The following is an 11,244-nucleotide window of genomic DNA, read 5'->3' on the forward strand; positions in this document are numbered from 1 at the left end:
CTTCCCCTAAAAATGCAAACATTCCTGGACAAGGGTTACTCCTGCATCTCTGACAAGGCTCCTCTCCTAGCGGCAAAGTTTGCCTGGAGCACAGGCTGTCAGATGGAGCCTGAGCTCCAAAGACAATGTTCTTCTGCTTAATTTTCTACCTTTCAAAAAGGACTGACCTTTGAGCAAGTATGTAGACATATTTATTCATTTTCAACATAATAATTTTTAAAATAAGTTCTCCCTGTCTCAGAATAAGTTGGAGAATAAAAACAAACCATTCCATGAAACAAAAAGAAGGATAAAAATCATGATTATCAGTAGATGCAGGAAAAGCATTTGACAAAATCCAGTATCCATTTATGATAACTCTCAGCAAAGTGGGAATAGAGGAAACATACCTCAACATAATAAAGGCCATATATAACAAACTAAAAGCTCACATCATTTGCAATGGGGAAAAGCTAAAGGTGTTTTCCCCCCAATTTATCTTATTTAAAATATTACAGGTGTTTCCTCTCCCTGCCCCATTAACCCCTCCACCACAGTCCCAGCCCTTCCCCAAACTCTTATCTGTCCATGGGCTATGCATTATGCATATAAGTTCATTGGTTAATCCACACCCCCCCCCCTCCTCACCCTTTTCCTCTGAAATATGTCAGTCTATTCCATGCTTCAATATCTCTAGATCTTTTTTGTTCATCAGTTTATTTTGTTCATTAGTTCCCATATATAAATGATATCATGTGATACTTGTCTTTCTCTGACTGGTTTATTTCACTTAGCATAATGCTCTCTAAAAGTGTTTTCTTTAAGATCAGGAACAAGACAGGGATGTCTACTTTCACCACTTATATTGGAAGTCCTAGCCATAGCAATAAGATAAATAAATACATATATCCAAATTGGAAAGAAAGAAGTAAAACTCATTTGCAGATGACATGATAGTATATGTAGAGAACCCTAAAGATTCCATCAAAAAACTACCAGAATTGATAAATGAATTGAGTAAAGTAACAGGATAACAAATACTCAGAAATAGGTTGAATTTTTCTACACCAACTAGAGCCCCGGTGCACAAATTCATGCATGGGTGGGGTCCCTTGGCCTGGCTGGCAATCGGGCCTGATTGGGACCGGCCGGGGGGCAAGGGGCGGGGACCATGGGAAGTTGGCCAATCATGGGAGGTTGGCTGTGGGAGCGCACTGACCACCCGGGGGGCAGCTCCTGCGTTAAGCGTCTGCCCCCTGGTGGTCAGTGTGCTGTCATAGCAACCAATCGTTTGGTAACGGTTGCTTAGACTTTTATATATATAGATAGTGAACTATCAGAAAGAGGAGTTAAGAAAATCCCATTTACAACTGCATCCAAAAAATATTGAAGCACCTAGGAATAAATTTTTAGATATATATTTTTTATTGATTTCAGATAGGGAGAGAGAGATAGAAACATCAATGATAAGATAGAATCACTGATCAGCTGCCTCATGCATGATTCCAACCAGCATACAACCTGGACATGTGCCCTGACCGGGAATCAAACAGTGACCTCCTAGTTCATAGGTTGACACTCAATCATTGAGTCACACTGGCCGGGCCCTAGGAATAACTTTAACCAAGGAGGTAAAAGACCTGTACTTGGAAAACTATAAGACATGGAAGGAATTAAAGATATAAATAAATGGAAGCATATACCGTACTCATGGATAAGAAGATTTAACAATGTTAAAATGTCCATACTACCCAAATCAATCTATAGATTCCATGCAACCCCTATCAAAATACCAATGGCCTTTTTCACACAACTAGAATAATCTAAAAATTTATATGGAACCATAAAATACTCCAAATAGCCACAACAATCTTGTGAAAGAAGGACAAAGGTATCATGCTACCTATTATCAAACTACACTACAAGGCTTTAGTAATCAAAACAGCATGGTACTGGCATGAAAAACAGACAACGGATCAAAAATAGATCAGTGGCCCTAACCGGTTTAGCTCAGTGGATAGAGCATCGGCCTGCGGACTCAAGGGTCCCAGGTTCGATTCCGGTCAAGGGCATGTACCTTGGTTACGGGTACATCCCCAGTGGGGAGTGTGCTGGTCGATGTTTCTCTCTCATCGATGTTTCTAACTCTCTATCCCTCTCCCTTCCTCTCTGTAAAAAATCAATAAAATATATTTTTAAAAAGACAGATCAGTGGAACAAAATAGAGAGCCCAGACATAAACCTACTGCTATGGTCAATCAATATATGACAAAGTCAAGAACATACAATGGGGTAAAGGCAGTCTATTCAATAAATGGTGTTAGGAAAATTGGACAGATATATACAAAAAAGATGAAGCTAGACTAGTCAATATGGATTAAACTCTTAAATGTAAGACTCAAAACCATAAAACTAAAAGAAAACATAGGTAGTAAACTTTTTGACATCTCTCTTAGCAATATTTTTTTTCCTGATATATCTTCCTGGGCAAGAAAAAGAAAGCAAACAAAAATAAATAAATGGGACTACATAAAACTAAAAGGTTTTTGCATAGCAAAAGAAAACTATCAACAAAATGAAAAGACAATATATTGAATGCAAGAAGATATTTGCCAATGATGCATCTGATAAGGAGTTAATATTCAAAATTTATAAAGAACTCATACAACGCAACACCAAAAAAACAAAAACCAACAATCCAATTTAAAAAATGAGCAGAGGGCTTTAATAGACACTTCTCCAAAGAGGGATATACAAATGGTCAATAGACATATGAAAAGATGCTTAATGTCACTAATCATCAGAGAAATGCAAATTAAAACCACAATGAGATATCACCTCACACCTGTCAGAATGGCTATTATCAATTAGCAAGTGTTGGTGAAGATGTGATGAAAAAAGAACCCTCATGCATTGCTAGTGGGAATAGAGGTTGCAGCCACTGTGGAAAAGAGTATGGAGGATCCTCAAAAAAATTAAAAATAGAACTACCTGATGATCCAGCAATTCCACTTCTGGGTATATATCCAAAGGACCCAAAGCACTGATTTGAAAAGATATATGCACCCCTATTCATTGCAGCATTATTTACAATAGCCAAGATATTGAAGCAACCCAAGTGCCCATCAATAGACGAGCGAATAAAGTGGTGGTACATATGTATACAATGGAAAATCACTTGACCATAAAAAAGTATGGAATAGTTCCATTTGTGACAACATGGATTGACCTAGAGGATGTTATTACATTAAGTGAAAGAAGTCAGACTGAGAAAGACAAATACCGTATAATTTCACTTATATGTGGAATATAAAATACAAAATAAATGAACAAACAAAACAGGAATAGATTCAGAGATGCAGAGAACAAACTAATGGAGTGGGTTTGGGGGCTGGGTGAAAAAGGTGAAGGGATTAAGGAGTAAAAATTGGTAGTTAGAAAATAGTCATGGGATGTAAAGTACAGACTAGAGAATAGCCTATCTAAGAAAGAGGGAGTATGCTAATTGACTGTCCCACCCTCAAAGATGGCGGCACCCACAGCCACAAGATGGCCAGCAGGGGAGGGCAGTTGGGGGCGATCAGGCCGGCAGGGGAGCAGTTAGGCATCGATCAGGCTGGCAGGGGAGTGGTTAGGGGATGATCAGACTTGCAGGCAGAAACGGTTAGGGGCAATCAGGCAGGCAGGCAAGTAGGCAAGAGAGTGGTTGGGAGCCAGCAGTCCCGGACTGTGAGAGGGATATCTGGCTGCTGGTTTAGGCCCGATTTCTGTGGAGTCCCAGATTGGAGAGGGTTCAGGCTGGGCTGAGGCCACCCCCCCAGTGCACAAATTTCATGCATCAGGCCTCTAGTAGTCAATAATATTATAATAACTACTAGGGGCCCAGTGCATGAATCCATGCACCCTAACAGGAACTGTGGGCCACGAGGCTGCAGTAGGCACAGGGGTGGGTCTCAGCCCATTCTCTGCGCCCCCTCCCGGCCCCTCCTGCTGCAGCCTCTGGTTTCCTGTCTGCCAGCAGCCCTGCTCCCGCCACCACTGTTCCCACGCACTGATGGCGCAGGGCCTGCTCTCACCCACTGACAGCGTGGGGCGATTGGGGCCGGCGTCAGCAGCAGGTGCAAGTGGGGCTGGCACCATCAGTGGTTGCGAGCAACGGCTGCTGCCCCGATCGCCCCTCAGGAGCAGGGGGAGGTGAAGCCCTCAGCGGTGATCAGGGCCGGCACCGGGCACCAGCAGCAGGTGTGAGCAGTGGCTCCAGTGCCAGTAGCAGGTGCAAGCAGGAAGCAGGACTGTGGTGCATGAGAGCAAAGAATTTTTAGTAACTACCAGAGGCTCACCCCAATGACAGCGACTGGCACTCCTCCTTGGTCTGGCGCCCCCGCTCACCTGCTCCACCATCCCATTGCAGACGATGCCTGCCATGTTCTGTGCTCTGCTGCTGTTGCCAACACCTGCCATGTTCCGCGCACACCCCCTGGTGGTCAGCACATGTCACAGTGACTGGTTGTTTGGTTGTTCCTCTGTTTGGTCTCTTTGCATATTAGGGTTTTATATATACATAGATGTATGGTGCCAGATGGGTATGTGAATTATATGAGGGGATCATTCATAAATTATACAGGGTGGAGCGAAAGTAGGTTTAAAGTTGTGAGTATGTGAAACACAGTTTATTCTTGTATTTATTATTTATTATATTATTTTCCATATGAGCTGTAAACCTACTTTTGCCTCACCCAGTATAATTTCCTAACCACTATGCTACACACCTGAAACTAATATAAAATAATATTGAATGTCAACTGTAATTGAAAAATAAAATTTTAAAAACATTTCACGGTTCAGCTATTGGTGACGTGGAGATGTACGGCATCAATGAGCTTATTCATTTACAAAGTGAGGTAGGAAAACAGGTGCTTCAAGGAGATGAAGCAGTGTGTTTTGTTGAGTCCTCGAATGAGGTCGTACCTGCCCACCTGAGAGAGACTGGATTTGCTCATTGCCTTGAAGTGCTCCTGAGGCAGTGATTCCAGGAGTCTGAAGGAATTGGGCTCAGATTTCAGCAACCTTAACCCTATTAGCTCCAGTTTCCTCAAATGGGAACAAGTGAGACCACCGTGGGGCTCTAAGGAATTCTGGGGGACAGGTAGTGAAAGGGACCATTCCAGGCCTGGCCCAGAAAAGGGCTCCATAAACAAGTGTGTTTCCTTTCCATGGGGATGAATGGCTGGTTATTTGTGACCTCACTTTTCATGGATGATTCCCCTCAGGAGAACTGTTTGAAGGAGAGCATTAAATTAGATGATGAAAAAAAGGAACAGAAAATAAACCAGTAAGATGAATGAGATAAAACAGCTAGAGACTAGAAGAAACTGGAGAATGGGTTCTCTGCATTTTTAGTGGGGGAGGAGAGGTTGTGAAGTGACCTATAGGCCAGTGATGGCAAACCTTTTGAGCTCGGCGTGTCAGCATTTTGAAAAACCCTAACTTAACTCTGGTGCCGTGTCACCTATAGAAATTTTTTGATATTTACAACCATAGTAAAACAAAGGCTTATATTTTTGATATTTATTTTATATATAAATGCCATTTAACAAAGAAAAATCAACCCAAAAAAATGAGTTCGCGTGTCACCTCTGACACGCGTGTCATAGGTTCGCCATCACTGCTCTAGGATATGGTTAAAGTCTCATGAAGGGGAAAGGTAGCCCTGTGCTTGGATTGTCATCCTCCTCGATATTTTCAGAGCACATCATCCTTCATTACCGAAAAGACAATGAAACAACCCTAGAGCATATTCTGAAACAAGGAAAGCCACCTCTACCCCGTTGTCTCACTACCATCCTTTTTGAAACCCTTGGAACTGGCCAGGCACTGGGAAACCAAGGCACAGACTGAGACGAAGGTTAGGCAGCCAAATGGCAACAGGGCCAAGGCGGCCGCGGGCCTCCCGACCTTATCTCAGTCTTCCTGTGCAGCAGCTGTCAGACCATCCACAACTGTGGTCTCGAGAAAGAGGAGGGTGCTGTAGGCCTGGGGGAGGATTCGGGCAGGAACACTGAGAGGTAATTAAGGACTTGGAAAGGAAGCCTAGGAAGAAAGGGTGAGGTTTATTGTTTTTATAAGGAAATTAAATCTGAGTTTAAGTGAAGAATTTCAGACTCAACAAGGGTGGTCGACTGTTGTCCATCTCCACTGGCTAGAATGAAACAAAGGAGAGCGAAGGGATTTGGCCAGAGGAGGATGAACACGCTCCTTGCCTTTCCCCAAGGCTTGGCATTTAGAGGTTAAACCAAACTCTAATGTAGGGATTCCACACTATGCGCAGGCAGGTGATGAGGAAGGGAGTCAGAGGTCCAAAAGGGAGACAGACTGAGCTCAGGGGCAGAAGGCATGGACCCCACAGCAGGACCCTCATCTCCCATTGGGAGCAACAACAGCGGCACCCAGTGGGGCCCAGGGTAATTGCAATTATGACCATCTTTCCAGAACCTTTTGACATCTCACAAAATGTCAATTATACCATAAATCAGGGTTGCCAGGAATTATCTGTGCTTCTTTGATGGGCCCATGGAACTATGATTACTTGCTGAAGGAGAACCTCAATCCATATGCAGAAATCTGTATGACTTGGCAGCCAAACAGGCCCACCTGCCTGATGGCAGCGAACTCCCATTGGTGACCTATCATGTGCCAAGTGCTGGCCTGGCCACTGGAGGCAGGAAGACAGATAGTCCTCCTCTAGGAGTTCATAGGCAGGAGGTGAGACAGTAAACAAAACTGCAATACAGTATGATTGCTGCCACAGTGAAGGTGTTTCTACAGAGTGGGAGGAACGCTGGGGAGGGCCGCTTAGTGGCTTAGGGAGGTCAGGGAGCTTTCACAGAAGAGGCAGACATTTGGCTGCAAAGTGCACAGTAAAAGCACTGATTTAGATTGGTTAATGGTGAGTTTTAGTTACCTGCAGAATATGGAGGTGTCCGCCAGGAAGGCAGTAAAGGTTTGGAGGTCAGGAGAGCCTTCTTAGATGGAAGCAAGCTTTGGGAAGAGTTAGCTTTAGGAGGTGGCTGTCCAGGAAGACAGTAGTGGTGTGCAAAGACTGAACAGAATGGGTATGTGAGCATCACCAGGAAGACAAGTCTAAGCACATACTCCACTCACCCTGACTTCAAAGCTTGGTATATTTCCTAAGTGAACAAGCCAGATCTCTTGGAGGAGGGAGGAACTGGCTATGGCGTAAGACACACTGTCAAAGTTGTGCCCCATTCTTAAGTATCTCCTTCCACGTGTTGGACCACCGTTAGCATTCTACTTCGGCTGCTCTCTACCCTTTTAGTCCCTCCACAAGAGGAAAGGATGCCTCTGATTGGTACATTTGGGAAGAATAAACTGGGCATGTTGCAGTCAGTTCCTCCTCTCTGCCTCCTGGGAGGAGACTGACCTCAGAGCACAAGAATTCCCCTCCCCCATGCCACCAAAGCTGGGCCCGAGAGGAGGCCTGCCCTGGCCAACCCTGCTGTCACTCACTCAGAGCAAGAGCAGCAACAAGCCTTCGGAGGTAACGATGGAGCTTTAGAACTCTAGCCACTGACAAGTTGTCCTAATTGACAATTGCCGGGAGCCGGTCCTTCCTTGCTGTTTCAAGGGACCTGGCATATATGGCATACGGTTCTTAATATGTTTGCTCACCTTCTTGGCACTGTGTTTTAACCAAGGTCACCTCTCCGAGAAAGGTTGAATCCCAAGGTAGGGATTTTCCCCTGAAGTTAGGGAGGGAATAAAACCCCTCAACTAAGTGCCAGGCGGGTAATTAATCCCTTTAACTATGAACAATCATGCTTAAACTACATAATCTTTTCTCCCTGGAATGGAGATAAGAAACGCCCTAACCTTTGTAATAGAGATTGATAGGATTGAGTCAACTGGTATAAATACAGTTGTAACAAGACAGAAACACTTAGAACTCAGAACTCAGGAGACAGAATTCAGAAGACAGAACCTACACGGAGCCTAGAGACAGAAGAACTTCGCTGGCGAGAGCATGCCAGAGGATCCTGGAGAGGGACTGGCCTCGGAGCCTAGAGACAGAGCCTAGCGGGAGAACATGGCAAGGGATCCTGGACTGAACCTGACTACAGAGATTGGCAGGAGAACCTGACTGGAACCTGGACACTGAACCTGACTGGAGAGCCTGGACAGAACCTGGCTGGAGAACCTAGCTAGGGAACATGGCTACAGAACCTCGCTGGAGATCCGAAGCAGAACCTCTCTGGAGATCCAGACCAAAACTTGGCTGGAGATCCTGGCTGGAGATCCTGGCTAGGCTGCTGATCAACTGAACACTGTCTCCGTGTCATTCCTTATTCGCCGACTCCGTCCACACCTTTGGGGACCCCTGGACCCGCTGGGGCTGGACCCCGGCAGACAATTAGTTTAAAATCTGAGTAAGAATACTCTTATCAGACTACCCTTATTTTGAGAAGGGCCCTGAGGCATGTCAGAATCTAAAAAAAAAGCAGCAGTAATTTGAAAATGCTCCTTACACAAACATGTCACACCAAGGTGTAGAGTTAAAGATTAGAGGATAGAACCTGAATGCCAACACTTAAGTGGATTTGCTTCTAAAGGTAAACAAGCGGAGGGAACCAAGAGGACATAGAGCAGGCGCAGGCAGAGCTACAGTCTCAGAGGGAAGGACGGTCTTCTTGCTTGTATCTGTAGGTAACTCTGTAGGACGGCCCAGAAATGGCTTCGGCTCCTCCTGCCCAAGGTTCTCGAACCGGAGGTTTGGCCAAGTTGGCAGCGAGCTTTTAAGGACAGACATTTAGTAACTTAATGAACCTGGGACATTTATCATCCTCTATCCCTCAAGCAGTGATGCTCAGAGTATAATGATGGATTAGCAACACACTCTGCCATCTTTCTGGTCTCTTGCTGTAATTAATATTTAAAGTAGGATGTGTGAACTCTACTATTACAAAATTTAAGAAAACCTCATAGAGCTGCAAGGGCACTCACCACCAATTAGAATACTGCCTGCTGCGGGCTTTTCCAAACAATAATATTAGAAGAGTGTTCCCTAATGACAAAGGTAAGAAATTCACTTTAGAAAACCAGAAAAATAAAGTATAAAATAAATAAAAATTACTTAGGATTCTACCTCAAGATAACGAGTATTAATCATTTGCAGTATTGCCCTAGCTGGTTTGGCTCAGTGGATAGAGCGTCAGCTTGTGGACTGAAGGGTCCCAGGTTTGATTCCAGGTCAGGGCAGGTGCCAGGGTTGCGGGCTCGATCCCCAGTAGGGGATGTGCAGGAGGCAGCTGATCAGTTATTCTCTCTCATCATTGATGTTTTCTATCTCTCTCCCTTCCTCTCTGAAATCAATAAAAAATATATATATAAAAAAATTTCTTTAAAAAAATAATTTGGAGTATTTGCATATATCTTAAAAAATAGAGATTAGTGTTTTACTTTGCTTTTTCTATTTAACATATTGTGAACAATTCTCAATGATTTACTCTTCAAAAACATGATTCTTAATGGTTAAATAATATTCCACTTAATGAATAAACATACCATTATTTAACCATTCCCCTATTTTTTGCACATTTGAATGGCAATCACTTTTTCTCTGAGAAACCTTATACATCTTGGGCAGCTCTGATCATTTCTCTAAGGCAAATTCCTAGGGGTGGACTCGCTGAATCAAAGACTCCACTGGCATTAAATACACTTGTACTAGAATGTTAGTCCTCTACTCCCAGGTACAAAAGCTCATAAGGCTGTGGTGAAGGCCATTTAAATTAGCTTGAGTAAGGTTCTAAAGGCAAGACTGAAGATCCTAGCAGTATTCTGAATCAATTGTAAAAATTAATATCAAATATAGGAGTGGCTACAGGAGTTATAAGGCTAAATTGGGGAGAAATGGAAGGGGGAATAGGGACAATAAGGAGGAGAAAGCTGGGATAGTAGAAGGGGAGAATGCTTGCCTGTATTTTCTGGGGAAGAGACGGGAGCTATTGAGAATTTCCATGAGTAATCACAAGCAACTGCTCCACCCTAGGCTGCCTCTCATGGCTCTTTCCCGGTGTCTGCGGTCACTGCTGTGAGGTCTAGATGGATTATAAAGGATGACCAGGCCCTAGCTGGTTTGGCTCAGTGGATAGAGCATTGGACTGCGGACTGGAAGGTCCCAGGTTCGATCTGGTCAAGGGCACATGCTCAGCTTGCGGGCTCAATCCCCGGTAGAGGGCATGCAGGAGGCAGTCAATCAATGATACTCGCTCATCATTGATGTTTTTATCTCTCCCTCTTAGCTCCCTTCCTCTCTGAAATCAATTAAAAAAATACATAAAAAATTAAAAAGATAAAGGATGACCAGCATAGTGCCTGACACACAAGCTCCAGAAATGTGTGGGTTTTTTTTTTTTTTGTTACAACCTACAACCTAATGACTCGCACAATAATGAGGGTGCTCAGGATACAGACTAGTCAGCCATATAATTAAACTACTGAATAAACACTGAATTTAAACTACCTATGTCCATATATGGGTTACTATATCAGTGAAAAAAATCTGGCTCTGTAGCTCTGCAATAACAAATAATGTAAAAGGGATAGCACAGGAAAGGGAAAAAAACACAAATCTATTTTCTTCCCATTTAATTCAGGCCATAAATAAAACTAACTTCAACGGGTAAATAACAAATTAACTAGAGGTATACCTCATGAGTGTTTCCTTCTATTTCAGCAGTTCTCAACCTGAGGGTCACCAACCTGTGGGTCGCAACCCCTTTGGGGGTCAAACGACCCTTCCACAGGGGTCGTCTAAGACCATCGGAAAACACATAATTACATATTGTTTTTGTGATTAATCACTATGCTTTAATTATGTTCAATTTGTAACAATGAAAATACATCCTGCATATCAGATATTTACATTACGATTCATAACAGTAGCAAAATTATAGTTATGAAGTAGCAACAAAAATAATTTTATGGTTGGGGGTCACCACAACCTGAGGAACTGCATTAAAGGGTCGCGGCATTAGGAAGATTGAGAACCACTCTTCTATTTCCTTATGACTCCTGCCCTCATCATTTGTAGCCCCTATCCTTAACACTAGACCAGGGGTGGGCAAACTTTTGACTCGAGGGCCACAATGGGTTCTTAAACTGGACCGGAGGGCTGGAACAAAAGCATGGATGGAGTGTTTGTGTGAACTAATATAAATTCAAAGTAAACATCATTACATAAAAGGG

The sequence above is a fragment of the Myotis daubentonii genome, chromosome 2 (assembly GCF_963259705.1).
Source record: "Myotis daubentonii chromosome 2, mMyoDau2.1, whole genome shotgun sequence".
In the NCBI taxonomy this organism is placed as follows: Eukaryota; Metazoa; Chordata; class Mammalia; order Chiroptera; family Vespertilionidae; genus Myotis; species Myotis daubentonii.